The following is a 24284-nucleotide window of genomic DNA, read 5'->3' as shown; positions in this document are numbered from 1 at the left end:
TCACAAGGCCACATGACATTATTCATCTTATAGGTACTTTGTAACACTCATCACACTAGTAGTCCTTTGCCACCTGCAATAACCGCATAATAGTGTGGTACCACAACTTGATGGGTAGGGGTTCCTAACACAACACTGACAACTATGATCGTGTGCATGCATGCATGTGTGTGTGTGTGTGTGTGTGTGTGTGTGTGTGTGTGTGTGTGTGTGTGTGTGTGTGTGTGTGTGTGTGTGTGTGTGTGTGTGTGTGTGTGTGTGTGTGTGTGTGTGTGTGTGTGTGTGTGTGTGTGTGTGTGTGTGTGTGTGTGTGTGTGTGAATAGTATACTCCGTGTGTTTGGATGACACAATCTCCTCTGGGGTTGTGGGCGTTAGCAATCTGAGGTGTGTTCCACCAACCACACTTACCATTGTCCACTCTACAAGAACTGATGTCAACCATCATAGACTTATATACAACCCCTCAGCCCTATAAGCTATGAGGCACATGCAAGAACTATTGCACAGACCAGGGAAATGTGTGCAGATACAGCTGTACCTTGGCTATGACATGGTTGATGTGTTACAACACTGCCATACCCCTTATTGGTGATGTCTGCAGGGCCACATCTTACTGACACACAGACACCTGGAACACAAACAGAATACAGCATGTGAGAACACATTCACTTAGTGTTACTAACACCAATAGTGCATCATGGCTGAAAAGGTACACACACACTCTGATGTGCACCCATTACAAATGCAAGATGACAGCATCTTACACAGCATCTCTTATACAGTACGCAGATGACTCTACTCTCATCTGCTTTGCCCCCACTCGACCAGAACTACAACAAATCACACAGGAGTCATTCTCTTCTGTAGAAAGCTGGCTAGCCAATGCTCAGCTCCTACTCAACCCAAGTAAGACAAAACTTCTTCTGTTTCAACCTTCCAAAGCCACCCAAAACACCCCCGACTTCAACATTCTTGCCAAAGACAATACCATCATCTCTCCATCAGAACACACAAAATTACTTGGTGTGGAAATAGACAACAAACTTAGATTTGACACCCACATATCTCTCACAATAAAAAACATTCACAAGATACTTGGTGCATTATACTGAAGCCGCCAATTCCAAACCAAGGCGGCTAGAATCCTCATAGCCAATTCCCAGCTAATCTCCTCCCTACTCTATGCATCCCCTATACTTGCCAACCTTAGACAGTCAGACCTATACAAGCTGGATGCTTGTTGCAACAAAATTGCTAAATTTGCCACTGGAACCACCTACCGCAGCCATCATTGTATCTCCCTTAAAGAACTAAACTGACTAGAACTCCCACAACTCCTTCACTTTAATCAGCTCACCCTCACTCATAAACTTATTAACCACCCCCTTAACATCCATTCCCTTCAAACCCTTTTCCAACTGTATCACCTCACTAGGCCCTAAGATCAAGCAACAAAAATCAACTCACTGTTATCAGACCCAAAAACTCAGCAGGAGAAGCCATATTTTAAAATACCATATCTAAGCTTTGGAACAAATTTCCACCATCTATAACTACTCTACCTTCCAACATCCTTTTCAAGATTGCACTCAAATTCCACTTACATTTGTACTGGTTTTGTCCTTGTTCTAATACATACTAACAACCCCACCCTTACCCCTTCAGCTAGACTCTTAACCCAACTATACTACCGCCACTACTAACCACAGTCAGAAATAGCTAGTTGTCTTTACATACTTTAACATCTTGTCTGACAACTTTGTTACTAATATTATAAATGACAAGAAACTATCTTAACTTGCAACATTTTCTGTATATACTGTTGATGATCAATATCTTGTTATTGTATTAAAGCCAGCAACCTGTAATGTTGTTTACTACTGCTGCAACTTTGTATCTCTATCATGTACATGATGTGGAGCTTTTCTCCTCGAGCATCCACTGAAAAAGGACCCGTGTCCAGTCAGAATTTCCCTGTAAACAAATGTAAATAAATAAATTAATTAAATAGCTACACTCTACTAAAGTCACCATGTGCATCGGACCCATATTAGCATGCCCCTGCATCGATGGTATGGATGGCAAGGATGTGGCACAGGTATCATCATATGCACAGGGTTTTGTGTGGGTTTGCCAGAAGCCTAGGCTGGGCCATATGATTGACATCATGTGTGTGTATTTGGAGGGTGTTCATTAAATGGGCTATGCAAGGGTGGTGTGTGTGTGTGTGTGTGTGTGTGTGTGTGTGTGTGTGTGTGTGTGTGTGTGTGTGTGTGTGTGTGTGTGTGTGTGTGTGTGTGGAGGTGGCTTGTCTGATGATGATGTGGGTATTTGTATGCACACAGTCATGCCATGTAGGCACCATATACAGGGGTATTTTGGACAGCTGTGGGCCATACATGGCAGGGTGTACAGTTCACCATCTCTGGCCATGGTCAAAGGAACTGGGCCTGCCAGGGGTCTCATCGGCACCACCAGGGCTGAGTCCAGATGGAGTACTACTCCCTGATGGTGACTGCTGGTGTGCTGGATCTGTGTCCCTGCTCAGACCAGCCAGGACCATGTGCCCATGGCCTGCTGCGTCATGGCATGGACAGCACACCCCCTTCAGTAGTGCTGGTAGTACTGCCACTATGGGAACGTGATGGTGCATGGCCATGTAGACCCTCAGCTGATTGTGGTGCTGCCCTAAGTCCATATGGCTGCTGACCACTGGCCATCGTCCACCAAACACTCAAGCACAGATATTCCATGGTCGAGAAGTGCCAAGGTCTCCCCCACCATCTATCCATGACCTCAGTACGCTCAGAGATGGCTGCAGTGAGTTCACAAATATTGCCACGGACACCAGGGATGTGCTCATCCACAACTCTGCGTATATGTCTGGTGTTACGTTCCTTATGTGTCTGTGCCTCCATGACAGCCCGAAACATGCAATCTGGTGACTGCTGCTGTGGCACTTACAAAAGGCGCATGACAGGCTGCAATCCTCCTATGGGCACCCTTGCCCATCTACCTGTTTGGGACCTCACCAGCGCTCTGGCTATGGCTGGTGCCTGCACCCTCACTAGTCACCACACTAGCCTCTTCCATGCCACCACCCACCAACTGTCCATTATCTGTGGCCACTGGTGACAGGGTATGTGTGGGCATTGTGACTATGTGCGGCAATGGGGTTGACAATAGTGGGATGACAGCTGATGGCACAGATTCAGCCCCTGACAACCTCACATGTGCCCCAATATGAGTATCATCATGGTCAGAGTCTGCAAAGGTACTGATATCAGAATCAGAGTGGGAGGGACTGTGGCCACCATGTCCACCTGTGAGGAAAAACAACATATGTAAATTATCACCGGCACAATAAGGTTTGCTGGTACACACACACACACACACACACACACACACACACACACACACACACACACACACACACACACACACACACACACACGTACACACAGGTGAGGTAGCTCAATGGCATTACACAGACCTTACATCAGCCAACTGGGGACATTCATGACACATAGACAATAACATACACACTCTGGACAGACCCTCAGCATCATGCAGTGCAGCCCTTTCCAATTACTGTTACTACTAATATACACCACTGGGATATGTGAGTGGTGTTAGTAGGTGATGGCACTTCACCTAGCACACATTGCACTCATGTAAATTATTGCTGTTCACCTGTATAGCACTATGGCAACTCCTACAGAACATTCCTCCCAACTATACAGAGTTTTGCTGAATGTCTAGTTGTGTGGGTTATATGTCTGGTCTGTTCTTCATACCTCCTGTGTTTGTCTGATACATTACTGGGTTGACCTGTGGATTGTAGCCACTAATTAATGTCCTAATTTGAGGTGCAGACTGCATAACCTGCAGTACATGTATGTTAAAAGAAAGCCGGTTACTCAAACAACTTCTCAAGCTTACAGTGGATATAGTAAGTGTACACACACCTGTTAACATGCCAGGTTTTTGTGATATATCACATGAGACCTCAGAAATCAGGTCATAACATTTCCATCATTTCATATGACATATAACCTGTGCAATCCAACTGAAGAACATACACATCAGTTACAGGTAACATATGGTAAAGGAAATAGGTATAATAGGCTGGTTGCATGAGTGTGCACACCCTTAAAGTAATACTCAGTTAAAGCATCTTTTTTATTTAATCACAGCATTCAGTCCTCTTGGAAATCTGTCTAGCAGCATGGTACATCTTGACTTGCCAGTGTTTGCACACTCTCCCTTGCAAAATACCTCCAACTATGTCAGATTGCAAGTGCATCTCCTGTGCACTGCCATCTTCAGGTCACCCTGCATATATCTTATTGGACATAGGTGTGGGCTCTGGCTGGGCCAGTGCAGATCCTTCCATGTGTTCTGGTGAAGCCATCCTTTTGTTGATTTGGATGCATGGTTTGGGCCATTGTTGTGTGGAAAGGTGGAATTCCTCACCATCCACAGCTATGTGGCAGACACCAGAAGGATTGCAGCCACAACAGACAGGTATTTGGAACTGTTCATAATCCCCTCCAACTTGCCTACAGCCTCAGTTCCAGCTTGTGAACAGCAACCACAAAGCAGGACACTGCCATCACCATGCTTCACTGTGGGGGTGGTGTTGTTGTGGTGATGTGCAGTGGTATTATTGCGCCAAACAAACCTTTCAGAATTGTGGCCAAAGTGTTCAACCATGGTCCCATATTACCATAACACATTCTCCCACTTGCTTTTTGGAGACCTGATTTATTGTTTTCAGACTTTCTCCAGGCCTGGATATTGTTTGGTGTGAGTAACTCTGCCATCTTCCAACCCTACCTTATAGGCAAGACATATGGAGACCACAGAAGATTGATGTGACATGTAGTATACACCCAGTACTTGCTGGGGATTCCTGCTACTCCTTCACTGTTGCTGTAGGGCTCCTGGCAGCCTCCGTGGCAAGTTTTCATCTACTATTCTCATAGAATTTGGTGGGGTGTCCACTCCTTCGCAATGTCACTGTAGTCCCATATTTTCACCACCTTTTTATGACTGTCTGCCCTGTGTTCCATGGTATGTACAATGCTGTGGAAATGTTTTGGTACTCTTCTTCAGGCTGATACATCTCAAACATGTGGTCCCTTAGCAGCTTTGTCAGCTCTATGTGAACCATGGCTGTTGCTGTAGCAGGCAACTGGGTATATGTTAGGATAATCCTGGTAGGACAGTTGACCATTATTTGCTGTAAATCAAAGAGTCTCTGTAACTGATGGCAGGTGTGTACCCAATAAAATGTACTGCTGTAGTTATATCAAAAGCTGCCTCAACACAGTAGTAGCTTCAGCCTGTGCACACATATGCATTTAGGTTGGTGTACTATTGTTATGTGTCATTATTGTTCCTCTAACAGATATGTTTGCTTTACAATTGAATTGTACAGGTTATAGATCACATGAAAGGTTGGCAGTATTTTGAAATTGTCTATTGTGCTCTCATTTTTGCATATCACAAATACCTGGCATTCTAACATGCATGGTATACTACTAATTTATACAATATGACACTAGTTTTGGGCCTTTATCCTCCCATTTTGTCAGTCTTTGTCTAGAGGTCCTGCAATGACCGGTTGTGAGGTATGCTACAGATATGTGACATCTCCTGCAAATAGGCCCTGGATAGCATTGTCACCTCACAGCAAGAGGTTCTCCAGTTCGATTCTTGGCTGAAGTGCCTTCTGTATGGAGTCTGTATGTCCTCCCTGCATTCGTGTGGGTTTCCTCTGGCTGTCCGGTATCTTCCCACATTATAAAGACATGCGTCTCGAGCTTTTCTTCCAGAGCCTTCATTGAAAATTGGCTTCATTCCAAGTTGGACTTTCCCAGTAAACAAATGTTAAATTAAAATAAAAATAATAAATAAATGTCTTTATGTGCATATTATCAGAAGTGTAGACAATTTCATTCACTATTAGACTTATTTAAAATGTGATATTTTTCTTTAAAAAAAGAAAAAAAAACATATATGTATGTGTATATATATATATATATATATATATATATACAATATATATATATATATATATATATATATTTATATATATATATATATATATATATATATATATATATGGATCTATGTTAATACAGTGAAAGTACGTTTCATCGACATGTACATCAAACTCAATTTGCGAAATTGCATTTTATCGAAAATGCACTTTCGCAAAAAAAAAAAAAAAAATGCCAAAAAACTAAAAAATAAAACAATACTCATGTTTATCCGGGGGGACAAGCCCCATGCACCCCCCATGTGGAAATAGTGCCCCCACACCCCCCTACTTTAATATTCTCAATCCAAGATCGCATTACAGTGGGGAGAAGGGAATATTCCCTTATCCCCTCTGTATGGCGATCTAAGCTACAGTTTGCTTAGTTGTACAATCAACAGTACAGTTGATGTGCATCTAAATCTACATGTAAACAACTGTTTGCTTAGTTACCTTTCAGCGAAAGTGCATTTTCAACAAAATGCACTTTCGCAAAAGTGACATTGATCATATATGTTTCGATGAAACATACTTTCAATCATAAGACCAGGACACCCATACACACACACACACACATATATATATATATATATATATATATATATTTAAATTTTGAAATTCCAAAACCTCAAACATCTAAATCCCGAAGCCCAGAAGTTCAACATTTTGTAATTTCTAAACTTGTCAGTGGAGATCTCTGTATAGTGCGGAACAGGAACTTTACCATGCTCTTCACTGCAATGTGATCTTGGAGTTGGTATATTAAAGTAGCAGGGGGTGTGGGGGATGCAGGGGGGCTTGCTTGTTTGAATTTTTTTTTATTTCAAAATTTTAAAACTTCGAACTTCTGTGCTTCAGGATTTAGACGTTCAAGGTTTTGAATTTTGAAATTTAAAAGTGAACCTATATATATAGATATATATATATATATATATATATATATATATATATATATATATATATATATATATATATATATATATAGGGATTCACTTTGCAATCTGAAATACTGAAATGTCGAATTTCTGTATATTGAGACTATAAAGTCGAACCCACAAAAAAACGAACGCCCACAACCACGAAAGTTAAAACCACGAAACTTAAAATCCCGAACCTAAAGACACCATACACCACACTGCACATACACTACATTACCCACACTAGCAAAAAAAAAACACACATAAACACAGCAACACACATATGCAAATCTACACTACAAATAAACCCACCACACCCCACCTACTTATATATTCTAACTCCGAGATCGCACCGAACAGTATAAGACAGGAAACTCACACCCAGACATTCTACAGTCCCTCGCACACACACATCACATAAGTACAAACACCATCACAAAGACAGCATGCTCACAACCGGACATTCTACAGTCCCTTGCACATACACATGGCATACATACAAACACCACCACGAAGACAGCAAACTCACAACCAGACAGTCTACAGTCCCCTGCCACACACATTGCATGCATACAAACACCACCACAAAGACAGCAAACTCACAACCAGACATTCTACAGTCCCTGGTGCACACATCACATATATACAAACACCACCACAAAGACAGCAAACTCACAACCAGACATTCTGCAGTCCCTTGCATACACACACATCACATACATAAAAACACTACCACAGTCAACGATTAAACACTCATACTTTTACCTGAGTATACTAATCCACACGTACGACTTCCAAACATAATCACATACACTCACTTACCCAAAACCATTACAAATGAGTCACTTACCTTAAATCTCACCTACATCCAAACACAAAACCGCAAACCACCCACACATACACTCCACGTCACGTAATGTTAAAGCATAACCACAAATGCGACATATCCAGATTCATGGTTATGCACTTCTGCTATTCTGCAGATTTGACTTTATGGTCTGGATATACCGAAAGTTGACATTCAACTAACCCTTGTAGGAATCAAGCCATGTACATTGGTGTCTGGAAGGTAAACACCTTAACCATTATACCAACCTGTCTCTAACTTAGCTTTTTTGCTATCTTAAATGTTATTACTACTATGAATATTTATTCTGGTCCTGTAAATTCACCAAATTGTCTTGTAATTTGTGAAGATTTTCTTCCTGGGTCAATGCTGAGAGGGAGTAAATAACCCAGTTGGACTTTCCTGGTCAACAAATGCAAATAAATGAATAAGCAATGCAGCTTTGTTACAGTAATTCTTATGTGCCATGTGACATTACAATACTGTCTTTTGTACTGATACTTCAGCTTTACAAAATGAAATACTACAGTATCGATTGCAAAAAACATTGTAGTTATAACAACAAATCAGAGCAGGAAAAAATAATTTGGGAGTTCAATACATGCAGACATTTCAATTTCATTTAGTTAAATATGTGTACCATTCGTAACTGTATGTAGGTGCCATGTAATGCAAATGACATGAAGTTGCAATTAGGTAGGGGGTTACTGTGCTAATCTTCCTTGAAGTAGCCATGTAACTAAAATGAATTTTCAGTCCATTATCTTATGCTCCCTTTAGGTCATGGTACTAATGTGTTCATATTATGGTATCTCCTGTAGATATTTTCTGTTTTTTACACTGCTATTACAGAAACTTCAACATTTCTTTCTGTTATAAACCGAATATGACCACAAAGAATAACATGAAAGTGTCTGATTTCTTAAAATGTAGTAATCTATAGGCTACCATAGTCAACTGGCATTAAAAACATCTCATGAAAGATCTAGCCACACTATCAGCAAGCTAAATGAAAAAAGTACCATTAGAGGACATCTGACCAAAGCTAGAAGGAAAGCTTAACCTGAGGCTGTAAATGAGCTCCCAAAAGCAGATGCTTTAGGAGAAATACTTATTATAGCGTCTTACAAGTCTGAATAACAGTGCAATGTCATTATTAAATTGTCTAAAGATGGGAAATCTGATGACTGGTGCAATGCAACAGGAACACAACTGCATAGTTACTACCTGTTAAATAAATTAGACAGCTATTTAATATAATATTTAATATTCATCTGCTAACTGCAGGAGAAAAGGGTTGGCAAATGTCTTGAAACTTTTGAAAATATCAGTGTGTTGCCATACATTTGAAGTAAGGCATTGTGTTTATTTGTAAATCAGACTAATTAAAATATTTTAATAGAATATAGTCTTGTAAGTGTAATTTCTTCTACATAAAAGACTGCTCTTTCAAAATCATTCCCCATACTCGAGCAAATATATTACCCTGTTACATATTTTAGCCAAACTGCAATGGTAAAGCTTGTAAAGTAAAGAAGACTGATTTATTCAGGCATAACAGCAGCAAACTGGTGGTATGTTCAAATGAATTTAATAATTTTAACCATGTGAGCTTCACCATTATTTTAAAGGTTTAGAATTTGCATCATATAGTAGTCTGCAGCCAGAAATGCACTTCCAAAAGCATGGACTACAACTGGTAAGAATACTTTTATTAGAAAATAAATTATTCAATTGCCACATCAGGAGCATAAAAGGGTATAAACTATGCAGTATGAACTGCAAAAAAAAAAGTTAAAAAATGAAGTTACCAGACTTCAGTAAAATAAGTGCAATTTGTCTGTTGAGAAATCTGGCATGCCCAGTTTTGACACTGACTGTCATTTCTTGTCAAGGTCCCATACAGAAAAAAAAGGATGATTAGGGTTAATAACTAAGTAAATGCAGTGATTATAACAGCTGATGGCTGATCAAAAGCATTAGTACTACCGATGGTTGCAGGCAAAATAAATCAAACCTGTGAGTCTGTGGCAGATTAAAGGAATACATTGACTGATGTAAAATTGTATAAATGTTCTCAAATTAATAAGTAAGTTCAAATTTATGTTTTCAGATTTAGAAGCACAATCAAGAAAAACAAGACATACCATGAACTACATTAGATCAAGAACTATTGCAAAAGAAAGGAAATAATTATTTCCCAGATATAGACCAGGATGCAAAAATATAGATTATTACCAAGTACGGTAGACAATAAAAGTTAGAAGAAAGAAATTACCTGAGGCTAATATTTCATTAAAAAATATCCTTGGCATTGCTAGATCATAATCTCTAAGAAGAAGGCAAACACAATTAGAATGCTGTAAGTCACAAAATCATCATTGCAGTTCCATGTTTAATGTAAGAAAAATATGGTGGTAGGATTTATGAACATAAAAATTTCACAAAACTCAGACTGCACTCTGAGAGCTAGACTCAACATGCACCTCGGTGCAAATGTATATTGTATATCACAAAAACTCAGGCTGCTCAGTGTGACCTAATTCTGCCATGAACTTCACTGCAAGGGAGTTGCCAGACACCCCTCATATGTCGTGGCATATACGGAAACATAAGAGTGGCTTGTCAGAAAGCATCTTGTCACAAGCTGAGCTGAGTTGAGGAGGGAGCTGAAGTCTCACATGAGTTACTTAAAGCTCTATCCATTACTCTTGTGGTTAGTTAGATGGGCATTCAGTGCCACTGAAGCAGTTCACCTTTTTATTAGTAATTATGGAGCCATCTTCCGGTGACCACTTATATCTGTGAGTAATATAAAATAAATAAAATAAAACTAAATATATATGCATATATCTATCTATATCTGTCTATATATGTATATGTATATATATATATATATATATATATATATATATATATATATATATATATATGTGTGTGTGTGTGTGTGTGTGTGTGTGTGTGTGTGTGTGTGTGTGTATATATATATATATATATATATATATATATATATATATATATATATATATATATAGATATATATATATATATATATATATATATATATATATATATATATATATATATATATATATATATATATAGTTTCACTTTACAATCCTGAGATACTGAAATATCGAAATTCAGTATCCTGGGACTATAAAGCCAAAAACTGAAAAACCCGAAACCCCAAAAGTGCGAAATTCAAATTCGCGACTACCCACATATAAACTCTACATACAAACAAGCACACATACACCTTCATCCCGACACTATAAACCTAGAAAACACATACAAACACAGCAAAACAAACACAAATGCTAACCCTACATGTAAGCAGGGTGGCTTGTGGGGCTGCACACCACAAATGCCTCCTACTTATATATACACTAACTTCAAAGTTGCACTAAAAACACAAACACACAAAAAAACCCACTACACACTCTACACTCCCCTTGCACAAACACACATCACATATGTTCAAATACTACCACAACTAGTAATGGAACAGTCATGGTGCAATCTAAGCAGTAAAAATGGACACAAAAGTTTTACCGAAAAGGGGCAAGTACAGAACGTTTTGGACCAGATATCACAGAAACGTGAATACTGTATGGCAACATCTCTGTTCATCACTTCAGGAATTCTCCCCGGGTCTGCACTCTCCACTTTGAATAAGGCCTCATTCAGGCTTCTAGACTGAGTGGTCAAATAACAGGACACTCTTAAAAATGGCCTACACATTCACATATAATACGACCCCCTCCCTCAAACATTGTCCAGCACCCAGTCAAACAATGAATGAAAAAGCAGATGTAGATAATAATTCAATGACAAGAGATACCTCATACAAAAATATTTTACTCTAATTAGTCAACCCATGTCAGTAAAACTATCAACGTTATATAATCCACCCCTCCTTTCATCCTCACTTGATAACAGTTTAAAGGTATGCCCCAAAACTAAAAAATATACTAACATCTCTGTGACAAATGTATTTAATTTAGTGCATTCCACATGTAAATATGTGTCTTCTACAGACACACAAAATGTGTTCTGTTTATAAAATACTTAGTGATTGAAGCTCTATTCATGGACTTTGACACCACAGAAGTTTTAAGAAGGTATTTTACATTGTACAAACGTCTGTTTTGTTTACAAATTTGTTCTGGCATATATTTTATCTTCTTCTGTTGTAATCCCACTTTCTTCCCTCTTCCCAAGCTTCAGGGGTTGGGAAGGTGGCTTAATGGTCAAGGTGTTTGCCTTATAAACACTAGGTGCAGGATTCAAGTCTCACAAGGGATAATTGGCTAGGCTTAAAATGCCTCGCAAGAGCAGTTAACCTAGTACAAATCTATGAACCTATTGCTGCTTGTACTATATGGTCTGATGTAGTTTAAATGTCCTTAGTTAGATGAGTACCTTTATGACAAAACATTTATTTCTAATGCATCGGTCTATAGTCTATAATTCTAAAAAGGTAAGCCTTTAATCTCTGACTGGATTCTTCAAAGTTTCTTCCCACTGAGACCTATGGACTTATATGAGAATCGACTTTCTAAACTCTAATGGGTTGTGTATCCCTTCTGAAGATGCCTGCTTCATTCCTTGGTTAAAGACATTGGCATCATACATTCTCTTTCTTTGGGAATGTACTTATGCCGCAAAAAACATGGGCAAATTGACATGTTTGGATTTCATTTTTTACCAATACTATTCCAATCTTTGAAGAGGAAAGGAGGAACTGCTACATCCTTTAAAACCCTACATGATAAAAAAACATCTGCAAACACAATGCTTCTGAGAAGACAGGCACCCTTACTACAGTTAGGGAATATTCAAAGAGCAAGGCGATTGAATTAACATGAATCAAGTTACACAAAGAGATGGAAACAGGAGAGGTCAAAAATATTTTGTCATTATACACAGGCTTTTTCTTCACTAGATCATACTGGATGGTGTGTTAAAATATCTGCTATGACACTGACACAAGCAAGGAAATCAGATTTAGTTGAATTCCTTCTCAGATGTATTCAGAATGAGCATTTAGCAGTTTAGGACTCCACACAACATTGCTCATAGTTTATTTATTACTCAGAAGGACACCAGCTAGTTTGAACTGACAGAATATTCATCTCAGTTCTTAGTCTGTACAGACTGTCTTCTACCTTCTCTTCAGATCATTGCCATACCATTGTCAAACCACAGTTATGTGCAGCAAGCACCTAGGACTCACATGTCACCCCTCCAAGAGGTGTTATAAGGTCTATAAAAAGAAATTAGCTGAGTTTACAGACTATTCCATGCTTTCTTAAAATACGGACAAGGGGTCAGTCAGCATGCAATGGGACAGCTATAAATGCTTTCTCAAAGCTCATTTGCAATCGTGGACATACCTGGACATGTCAGTATCATCACTGATGTTCCTGGTAGAAGATATTTATTTATTTTATTTATTTATTTATTGACATTTGTTAACTGGGTTTGTCCAAATGGGCTTGTGGCCCATTTTCAGTGGAGACCCGAGGAGAAAAGCTCCAGTAATACATTTTAAAACAAGTACAATTTTAAACAATATTGATATAATAGCAGTTATAGCAAAACAATTCACATATGTTGGGAAACATGCATAAAGTTAAAGTTGTACTAAAAAGAAGCTAAGTAACAATTTTACATTGATATAGTTCAATAGGTCAACAATGAACATTTTTTGTTTGTATAAAATTGTGCAAATGCATAGTAGACACATTGGAGAAAGAGGTGTAATGAGGTACTAAGTATGGTTCTTTTGAGGGTACATAAAGGGAAGGAAGACTAGGTAGGATTATGGCAAGGGCAGGTTCTGGAATTGAGAAAATAAGCTTTTAGTTCATTTTTAAAGTGTGAGGTGTGGGAGACTGAACGTAAGTCAAGGGGAAGTTTGTTCCAAGCACGGGCAAGGGAGTGTTTGTAGAGTAGTTTGCCTACTGACCTTTTTGGGTGGTAGATATCAAGTAATTGTTGGTTAGATGTACGGAGGGTCCAGGATGGGATGTAGATGGAGACTAAGGAAGATAGAGATGGACAGAAGGAGGGTTTATAAAGAACAGAGTGTAGCATATGAAATTGATAAGATAGCAGAAACTGGGGAAGTTCATGCCATTAAAGAGAGTTTAAAGAAATGCAGTGGTGTGAGTTGTATGGGGAGTTAGTAATGAATCTGGCTATTTTATGGTAAGTCTGTTGCAGTTTGTTTAGAGTGGAGGCCTGGATATTGGTAAGAACTGGGGCGGCGTATAAGAGGGAGGGGAGGAGGAGTGCCTGGCCCAGGGTAAGTCTAGATTCAGGGGTTAGGAATTTTTTGTTCCGATATAGCAGACCTAGTTTCTGTTTTTTTTTTTTTTATACATTGGAGTATGTGTAGGTTGAACTTGATATTTCAACCTTGATATTGATATTTGTTGTTTTATAGTATAAAACAGCAAATATCATGTATATTTTAAAAAATCCTAAGATCCTATTCAACCCTGCAAGAAATGTGAGCATTTAACTCCAATTAACTTCCACATCAAAAAAGCCCACAGTTATGTACCTAAATGGGTAAAAAGGATACAGGCGTTACACAACATATTGTGTAATTGCTGCCATCTGTTAGCAAGTTGTCTCAGTGTCCTATATAACACTGAATTTATGTAATACTTTGACCATTAACCAAATGCCAGTTATAGTTACTGTGCATATTCTGACCAGATTCAGTTTAGAAAAACTTTTATAAATGAGGATAAATTAGGGTTTTCTTACATTAGATATATTTTTCTGTTACTAACAATCAGTAAAAACTGCAGGAAAGATACAGCCAAGATAGATTCTTTGCTGAGTTATATCCCAAACTTCCTGTATTGCAGGACCACAGTATAGTTACGAATTACAGTTTAAGGAATTACTAGCATTTCAACTACATGGTTCTGAATTTCCATGACTTTTTCATTTTTAAATTTTTAGGGGTGCATTCATGCAAATAAAGCCAACCCCCACCCCACTAGCTGTAGACATACCATGCTTTTTTTTGGACCTTATCAGTACAGTATAAATGGATTGTTTAGCTTTACTTTAGAAAGCCTGATGCCCATAAACATTAGAGTACATGCAAAATTTCCCAAATAACATCCAAAATAAAGGTTAGAAATGTCACACAAACAATTCAGCAAAAAGTGCACAAAAGATCCAGCTGAGCTGCAGTCTTCATTTGGTAATACCTTAAATCACCTGATATGAAATATTTTGCTCACAAAAACTTACACAGACCCAGGAAGAATATGCAACTATGAAACATCCGTATGTGCCAAATGACTTAATGCTTGCAGGACTGCTGATTTAACAATGAAAGTGTTAACATCATCAGCATGTGGTAATTGTGGTTATAAGTAAATGTTAAAGATAGGGGATGCAATAAGAAGAGATGCCTATTGTACTGACAGTACTGACAGTAAACAAATATAAAGTTTTTTAATAGTATGCTTCAGTCTTTTATACTTCATTTCCACTGCCAGGACATTGCTGTTGTTACATTTGATGTACTTATTTTTAAAAGCTAATGACCTAGCTATGGTGACTAGCATGCTATGGGGTACACAAAAGTTTGAGAGAATTCAGTTTGAAAATAGATCACATGGAGATTAGACTGTATCACTTATGTTATGTACTAAGCCTCCTGAAATGAGAACTGAGAGTGGCCTTGCATAGCTTTGCTGGGGCAGCCCAAATACAACATATGCAGGTCCAAAAGACACTATCTGAGCTATAATAACCAATAATTTTAATTTGTTCTCAGTAGAAATATCTGAGACACTCTTAATCATATTTCCTTCACAATCATTTTGTCAAAAAACAAAGCTGCTCACAAAAAATATACAAACTGGAATTATGTGAAGGAAAACCACTTTTCTGCACTTTTCATGTTGAAAATGTAAACTGGATGTTCTTTCCAAAGTAATACCATAAAATGTGAGACTACACTCCAAACCCATGGTTTATTTGTGAAGTATACATAATCTGTCTTCTATACCTCACAAGACTGTGTCCATTGATTGCTCCCCTCCAGTGCCATGGTACACTGTCAGGCAGTGAAGTTAATAGCAGAGCATGAACATGTGCTAACCAGTGGCCATGAACATGAACTTCCTTGTGGACTGCCCATATAAAAGGCTTCTGCAGCATGAAATTCATAAATACTAATACTACAAAAGTGCTGGAAAGGGCAGGGATCCAAATATGTGCATTAACATGCCATGCTTACTATGCAGACCTATGCAGTTTAATGATGGGAGTCTAGGCAGATTGTCAATGGAGGTACATCATGGTGCATATGACTAGGAGTGCAGGTGTTGATATCTATGTATGTCTATGTGCAACTGTGTGCGAGATAGTATTTAGACAGTGTGTCACTGTGTGTCACTGTGTGCATGAGACTACTGAGACAGTGTGTCACTGTGTGTGTCACTATGTGTGACAGTACTGAGACAGTGTGTCACTGTGTGTGTCACTGTGTGTGAGAATCCTGAGACAGTGTGTCATTGTGTGTGTGAGAGTATTGATACAGTGTGTCACTGTGTGTCACTGCGGGAGTGAGACTACTGAGACAGTGTGTCACTGTGTGTCACTGTGTGCATGAGACTAGTGAGACAGTGTGCCACTGTGTGTGTCAGAGTCCTGAGACAGTGTGTAATTGTGTGTGAGATTACTGAGACAGTGTATCACTGTGTGTCACTGTCGCAGTGAGACTACTGAGACAGTGTGCCACTGTGTGTGTGAGAGTATTGAGACAGTGTGTCACTGTGTGTCACTGTGGGAGTGAGACTACTGAGACAGTGTAATACTTTGTGTGTGTGAGATTACTGAAATAGTGTGTCACTGTGTGTCACTGTCGCAGTGAGACTACTGAGACAGTGTGCCACTGTGTGTGTGAGAGTACTGAAATAGTGTGTCACTGTGTGTGTCACTGTGTGTGAGAGTACTGAGACAGTGTCACTGTGTGTGTCACTGTGTGTGAGAGGACTGAGACACAGTGTTACTGTGTGTGTGTGTGTGTGTGTGTGTGTGTGTGTGTGTGTGTGTGTGTGTGTGTATGTGTGTGTGTGTGTGTGTGTGTGTGTGTGTGTGTGTGTGTGTGTGTGTGTGTGTGTGAGAGAGAGAGAGAGAGAGAGAGAGAGAAAGACAAGATAAAGAGTGCTGAAAGACAGTGCAACTGTGTGTGAGAGACTACACAGGAAGTGTGTCACTGTGTGTGTGTGTGTGTGTGTGTGTGTGTGTGTGTGTGTGTGTGTGTGTGTGTGTGTGTGTGTGTGTGTGTGTGTGTGTGTGTGTGTGAGTACTGAGGCAGTGTGACACTATGCATTTGAGAGTATTGAGGCAGTGTGTCACTGTGCTTGTGCATGTGTGTGTGTGTGTGTGTGTGTGTGTGTGTGTGTGTGTGTGTGTGTGTGTGTGTGTGTGTGTTGTGTGAGTACAGAGACAGTGTGTCACTGTGTGTGAGAATACTGTACATTGTGTCATAGTGTGTTTGAGAGTACTGGACAGTGTGTCACTGTGTGCACAAGAAGTACAGGGACAGTGTTTCAAGGTGTGTATGTGAGAGTAGTTTGACAGTGTGTCACTGGGTTTCTGAGAGAGTATTGAGACAATGTGTTACAGTGTGTATGTGTGCATGTGGGTTTGTGTTTGTGTATTTGAGTACCGAGACAATATGCCACTGTGTGTGTTTTAGTATTAAGACAGTGTCTCATGGTGTGGGTGTTTGTTTATGTACTACCCCCTGGTTTCCAAGCCCTTAGGTGTGATCTCACACACAAAAAGGTGGAGGAGTTGCCTCAATCTACTCTAACCTTTTTTCCATAATCCCTTACCCAAACCCTATTCGTCAGTGTGCTAATGCTGAAATACTGGCCTGCTTACTTAAAATGAATAACCACAAAAGTTTCTGCATCATCCCTCTATATATCCCACCAGGAAATAATATCCCGATCCTTGAAGGAATTCTCTTTTGGGTCTCTATGAATATAAACAAGAAGACGTATATACTAGGCGACATTAACGTAAGTTGGAACAACATTAATAATGCTACTCCCGCCCAATCCATCAATCTTTTCAATTTCACACAAATAATCCACTCTATATCCAGACCCAATAAAACCAAATCCTCAGGCTCTACTCTTGACTGGATCCTAGTCTCCCACCCAAACAAAATTGCAAACTGTGGCAGCATTCCTGACTTCATAAGTGATCACCTCCCTGCTTTTGCCCTTTGATCTACGTCTCCTCCCTAGAACAACATCACTATATTCACATATGTAACCTTAGTCATTTCAACCCCAACACATTCTCAATCTCTCTTAAACAAATGAACTGGAACAGCCTAAAAACCCGTCCTCTTGATGAAGCCATTGACTACTTTAATTCCTCTTTTCTTAAACACTCTAAATAATCTAGGTTCAACGAGAACAAAAAGAATAAAAACCAAATCTGCCCCATAGCTACCCAAAGACACCAAAAAACTAATGCACCAAAGGGACAAATCCAGGAAACTATAACAGAAAAATAAACTCCCCAAAACCCTACTTTAATGCACACAGCTCCGTAACCTCACAAAAAACTAATTCTTAGAGACAAAAAATCCTACTACATCAAACTCCAGTCCAACCATGCTAAAAACCCTAAACAGTTCTGGAACGCTATAAATGCACTTCTCAACCCAGGCACCAAAAATAATCCCTGCCCAGACCCCACCAAATCTGATCAAGAAATAGCCTAATTATTCAAGTTGTTCTTTATTACCTCCATATCCGAACTAACAAAAACCTTTTCCAACAACAGTCCCTCCTCTATGTGTACTTCCTCCACTACAACCCCCCCCACTCACTGACTCCATTTCCCCCCATCTTCAACCTTAAACCCATATCTACCAACTGTATAAAAAGACTTCTCTCCAAATTAAAACCTTGCTCTAATGCTCCTGACAATATGCCTTCTATTTTCTTAAATCTGCTGCTGATGGAATTGCATTCCCTATTAGCATATTAATCAACAGATCCATACAGGAATCCTACGTCCCCAAACTCTGGCATACGGGCCTATACTATACCTCTCCACAAAGGTGGCAAAAACACCAATATCTCAAATTTCCACCCCATAGCTCTCCTCTCCCCAATCTCCAAAATCCTAGAAAAATGCATTCATCTCCAACTTATGCCTTTCCTAACTCAAAACCATCTCCTCACCCCAACTCAACACAGTTTCCAATCTAGGCACAGTACTACAACAGCTCTCATCTCATTCTTAGATACAGTCAATTGCACCCGAGATTCCGGGAAAATAGTATCCACAGTGCTTCCGGATCTCTCCAAAGCATTTGATACTGTTTCTCATACCCACCTTTTGAACCATCTCTTAAACCTAAATCTCTCCCAAAATACCCTCTCCTGGTTCTCAAGCTACCTATCTTATAGATCTCAGGCAGGAAAATGGAGAAAAAGTATCTCTCCTTTTCTCCATACCCCCACTGGCATACCTCAAGGATCCATTCTTGGACCAATGCTGTTCAATATCTTTATCAATACTTTTCACTCTGCTATTCCTAACATGAAAGTAATCCTGTATGGAGACAATTCAACTTTAGTCTGCTATGCCTCAAATCTCCCTGAACTTCTACCAAAGACCCAGACTGCCTTTTCAACCGCTGAAGCCTGGATGCTCCAAAACCACCTTTGTCTAAATGCAAACAAATCCAAAATATTAATCTTCCTACCATCAAAATCCTTCACTTTTGACAAAAGCTCTTTCATAGTTATAAGCCAAAATAACTCTCCTATCGAAGTCGCCCCCATGCTAAATTACTTGGTGTAACTATAGAAGAGAACCTAAAATTTGACAATCATATACTTCAAAACATAAAGAAAACCCACCAGAAACTGGGTATGCTATATAGCAACAATCGCTTCCTCTCACCTCAAACCAGACTTACTCTCACCTCCACTTACCTCCTTCCCTCCCTAATGTATGGCACACCCCTTCTTACCAACCTATCTACATCTATCACTTCCAAATTAGAAAACTGTTATAAGAAAATCTCCAAATTTGCCACTAACTCAAAAACTCCTCCCATCACTGCCTTTCCCTTTACTCTCTAAATTGGCTAGAACTTCCAAACTATCTGGACTACTTCCAACTCATCACAGTTCATAAATTACTTTTCAACCCCACCAAATGCCCTGCCTTCAAAAGCATCCTTCTCCACTATGTTCCAAATAGAACTCTTAGATCTGCACATCAAAACTTAATTACTGTTCATAAACCTAACCACCAACCAGGACAACTACTCCTCTCTTTTTCCATAGCCAAAAAATAGAATTCTATTCGTCCTACACTAAGAATAATGGAAAACATGGAAATTTTCAAAACACAGCTTCATTCCTACCTTTCCTCTATCTGGAAATGTACCTGCATTCTTTCAACTTAGCTAATTCCCCTCCCTTCTAGTCCCTATAATGTCCATGTTTTATCCCATCTACTTATGCTAACTTTCTTAAATATGTTGAAATAAATAACGTCCTACCAACAATCTATCTACCTTCATTGCAACCTTTCAACCTCAAAGGCCGGCTTGTCCCAATAAGTTACAACAAACATGGCTTCAAGCTCACTAATGTCAACAACTTATAATTAAAATTGCTTTTTATGTGAATATTGTAAATACTCTTCTCTGATTTGTATATAATCTTGTATTTGTACTGAGCATCAGTTGTATACTTGCATTCTGTATAATTACTTGTATTCTGAATCTTTACTGTATTTTGATTTGTTGGAGCTTTTCTCCTCGGGTCTCCACTGAAAACGGGCTCACTGGGCCCAGTGGACTTTCCTGGTCAACAAACTGGAAATAAATAAATGTGAGTACTGAGACAATGTGCCACTGTGTGTGTGATAGTGTTGTCAGTATGTCACAGTGTGTGTGTGTGTGTGTGTGTGTGTGTGTGTGTGTGTGTGTGTGTGTGTGTGTGTGTGTGTGTGTGTGTGTGTGTGTGTGTGTGTGTGTGTGTGTGTGTGTGCGTGTGTGTGTGCACAAACCAATGCAGTGTCTCAATTAGGGTTGCCAACTTTTCAAATGGCCAAAGTGGGACATTTTCGGGACAAACATCAGATGTTACAGGCCGACACATACCCACGGTCAGTACAAAGGATAGAACTTAACTTTTTTGCCTAAATAATAGCTTATTATTGTAGCATTTTAGTTGCTTATTCTGTTTCTTATAACATTTAGGTATTTTAGATACAGAATAACTGTTTTATGCAACTATTACATAAAATATAGGACATAATTATGTCCTACAATCTCAGGACATTTGCCATTTTTAATATTTTTTGTCAGGACACAACTGCCAAAAGAGGGACTGTCCCTCGCAAAGTGGGGCAGGTGGTAACCCTAGTCTCGATATTCAAACACAAATACACACACATACACACACACACGCACACACACACACACACACACACACACACACACACACACACACACACAGTGACACACTGTCTCAGTACTCTCACTCACTCACACACACACACACACACACACACACACACACACACACACACACGCACACACGTGCACACAGTGACACACTGGCTCAGTACTCTCACACACAAATACAGCGACACACTGTCTCAGTACTCTCACACACAAACACACACACACACAAACACAGTGACACACTGTCTCACTACTCTCACACACACAGTGACACACTGTCTCAGTACTCACACACACAGACACGCGCACACACACACACACACACACACACACACACACACACACACACACACACACACACACACACGCACACTCTCACAGTGACACACTGTCTCAATAATCTCACTCCCACAGTGACACACAGTAATACATTGTCTCAATACTCTCACACACAGTAACACACACAGTGACACATTGCCCCAGTACTGTCATACACACAGTGACACACTGTCTCAGTCCTCATAGGTTCATAGGTTCATAAGAGGTTATCCTCTACATTACACTTCCAAAAACATATGTTCCCAGTTATCTTTTTCTATCCTGTCACACCTCCAACATTTGTTATCTACCTGAAGAAAAATTCTTTGAAGTCTGCTTGGGGTATAAAAATATCAATGCAAACACTTACAGGCAAACATATTAAACCTTCTGGAATTTGTTGCATACTTGGAGCCATACATATGGCCTTCCATTGTTCCTTTGTAAATTGCTTCTCCAGTCTCTCATCCCCATCTTTACTAACCTCCTCTAACTGATTCCTAATACTATTGTGCAATATCTTATATGCCCTACTAATTGTTCTTATCTTAACAGAGGCTTCTGTTCTGAATTTGACTAACTGCTCTATTACAGCAAATATTTCACGTAAGGCTCCCCTATCCTTTTCTCCTTGCCTATACTTTGGTACCAGTCCCTGATAGGGGAGGCAGTCTCTAACCTACAGAACACATTTTTTCTTGGCCTCATCCTATCTTATTACCTTTCTCTCCCTCTAGTTATTTGCTCCCAATACCATGGTTCCTTTTCCAGATTTATTTAGTAAATTGCAGCCCCATCTTGCCTATTTTCTGTACTGCTATTTACTGTCATCTCTATTGGCAAAATCTTCAATCTCCATTCATGTATGGCTTAGTTCTTAGAATACTTTCTGCAACTTTATGAAAATAATCTGTAGGGTAGTTATTATTTTTTTTAAGGATCTGTATCCAAAATCCCACTCTGTCCTTATTTTTGAACACCCCACCCCACTTCATTATCATCCCTTTCCACTTTGAATTATAACCTTCTGCTTCAGTTACAAATATGAGCCTTAAAGTGTAGCTCTAAAATATCTCTTCAAATCAGGTAATCCTGAACCACCTTTGCACCAATATATCTCTTGATCAGAAATCTGTACAGATGTGTGCGCATGTGTATGCATGCATGTGTGTGCTTTGTTAGATTTCTTTACATCTGATGATATTAACAGAATAAAATAAACCTACGCTTTGGTGCTACACTGCTGAATTCCAGGATGTGCAATGGCTCTTGTCATCGTGAATTAAAACAGCGAATAACAAGATAATGGCCTTCAGTGGAAGTCAGAGTTATGAACTGGCTACATATTCCAGTGAATACGAAACTCATGACCCAGAATGACAGTTCAAACAATGGGTAGAATATCATTCTCACCTCAAAGAGCAGCTTTACAAAAGAGTATTAAAGGGATAAAAAATGGAATTATTGTTAAAAGGAGCTGCAGTCTAAATTTCCTGTTATTAGAAATCTTACTTAAAATTATTTTATACCACATACAGCTCAGTCATATATGTAGTCAGTGGTGACTTTCCCTGATACATTTATGAATATGTTTAAGAGTAAGAATAAAAAATAAGTGATATCAGTAGCAACCTTACTGTTAATAGTCACTTGTCAGCTCTTAAATTCAGCCCACAAAACTGACCAAACAATAACATCTCCCACAGTGACAATTACTTATTCCCGCTAGAATACGTATACTTGTCAGTTTTTATTTCATTTTACACTGTCTTAGATAAAAGTCTTAAAATATTCTCAGCACAAAATCTGAAGTTATTACATTTCTGTCTGTTTCTACAACAGTATTATTTAAAAGTGCATAATATGAGCAGAGACATCATGCTGGACATAGTAAATAGCCATGACAAAACAGTTAAGGGGAAAAAAAGGTCTGTCTCTTTAACATTCTTGCATTTTTTTCTATGTCCCATCTTAATTTAAATATATGTAGGTGTCAAGGGATTATGCCACTCATATGTATAACAGCTCAAGTTAAGCAAGGATGACAAAAATAAAACACTTTTTTGTCATTCTGCGCACAGATTAAAGAAACTTGTCATTCTAACTTCATGCAGCAGAAAAAAAAGAGATGAAATGCACAACTCCATTGGGACAGCCATTTTTGCTGTTATTACGAGGAAAAAATTATAACCATAAAAATGTCCAATTTAGGGAAAAATGTGCCACTTTAGAGTTGTTTGCATAAAAGCTCTTACATACAAATTGTTATAAAGACAAATGTGCAGTACTCTTGTTTAAAATTGCTTGTATCTTAGATGCTTGCCTGAAATGACATAAAGGCCTCTTCAAGCTGAAATTCATTTTCTAGGAAATAAAGCTGAGGACAAATTTTGACTCATTTGTATGTATATGACATGTCTTTTATATTAGTTTTAGCAGACAGTGCGGTGTTTAAAGATGCAATACCTGTAGTGCGAGGTCTAAATTAGGCTCCATATCAGAAATTACATGAAATAACACCACAGCATATCTCACTCATCTTAACAGGGTCTTGTGTTCTTCATTTTATTTTATTTTTTCCTTGAAAAGTTTATTTCAACTTTCTACATTCTTTATATTTTTGGCTGACAATACAGAAGGGAAATGAGCCTTGA

Source organism: Protopterus annectens, chromosome 6.part0, assembly GCF_019279795.1.
Source record: "Protopterus annectens isolate FY-2018-M chromosome 6.part0, PAN1.0, whole genome shotgun sequence".
Lineage (NCBI taxonomy): Eukaryota > Metazoa > Chordata > Ceratodontiformes > Protopteridae > Protopterus > Protopterus annectens.
The sequence above is the reverse complement of the archived record's forward strand: the minus strand, read 5'-3'. Positions refer to the sequence as shown.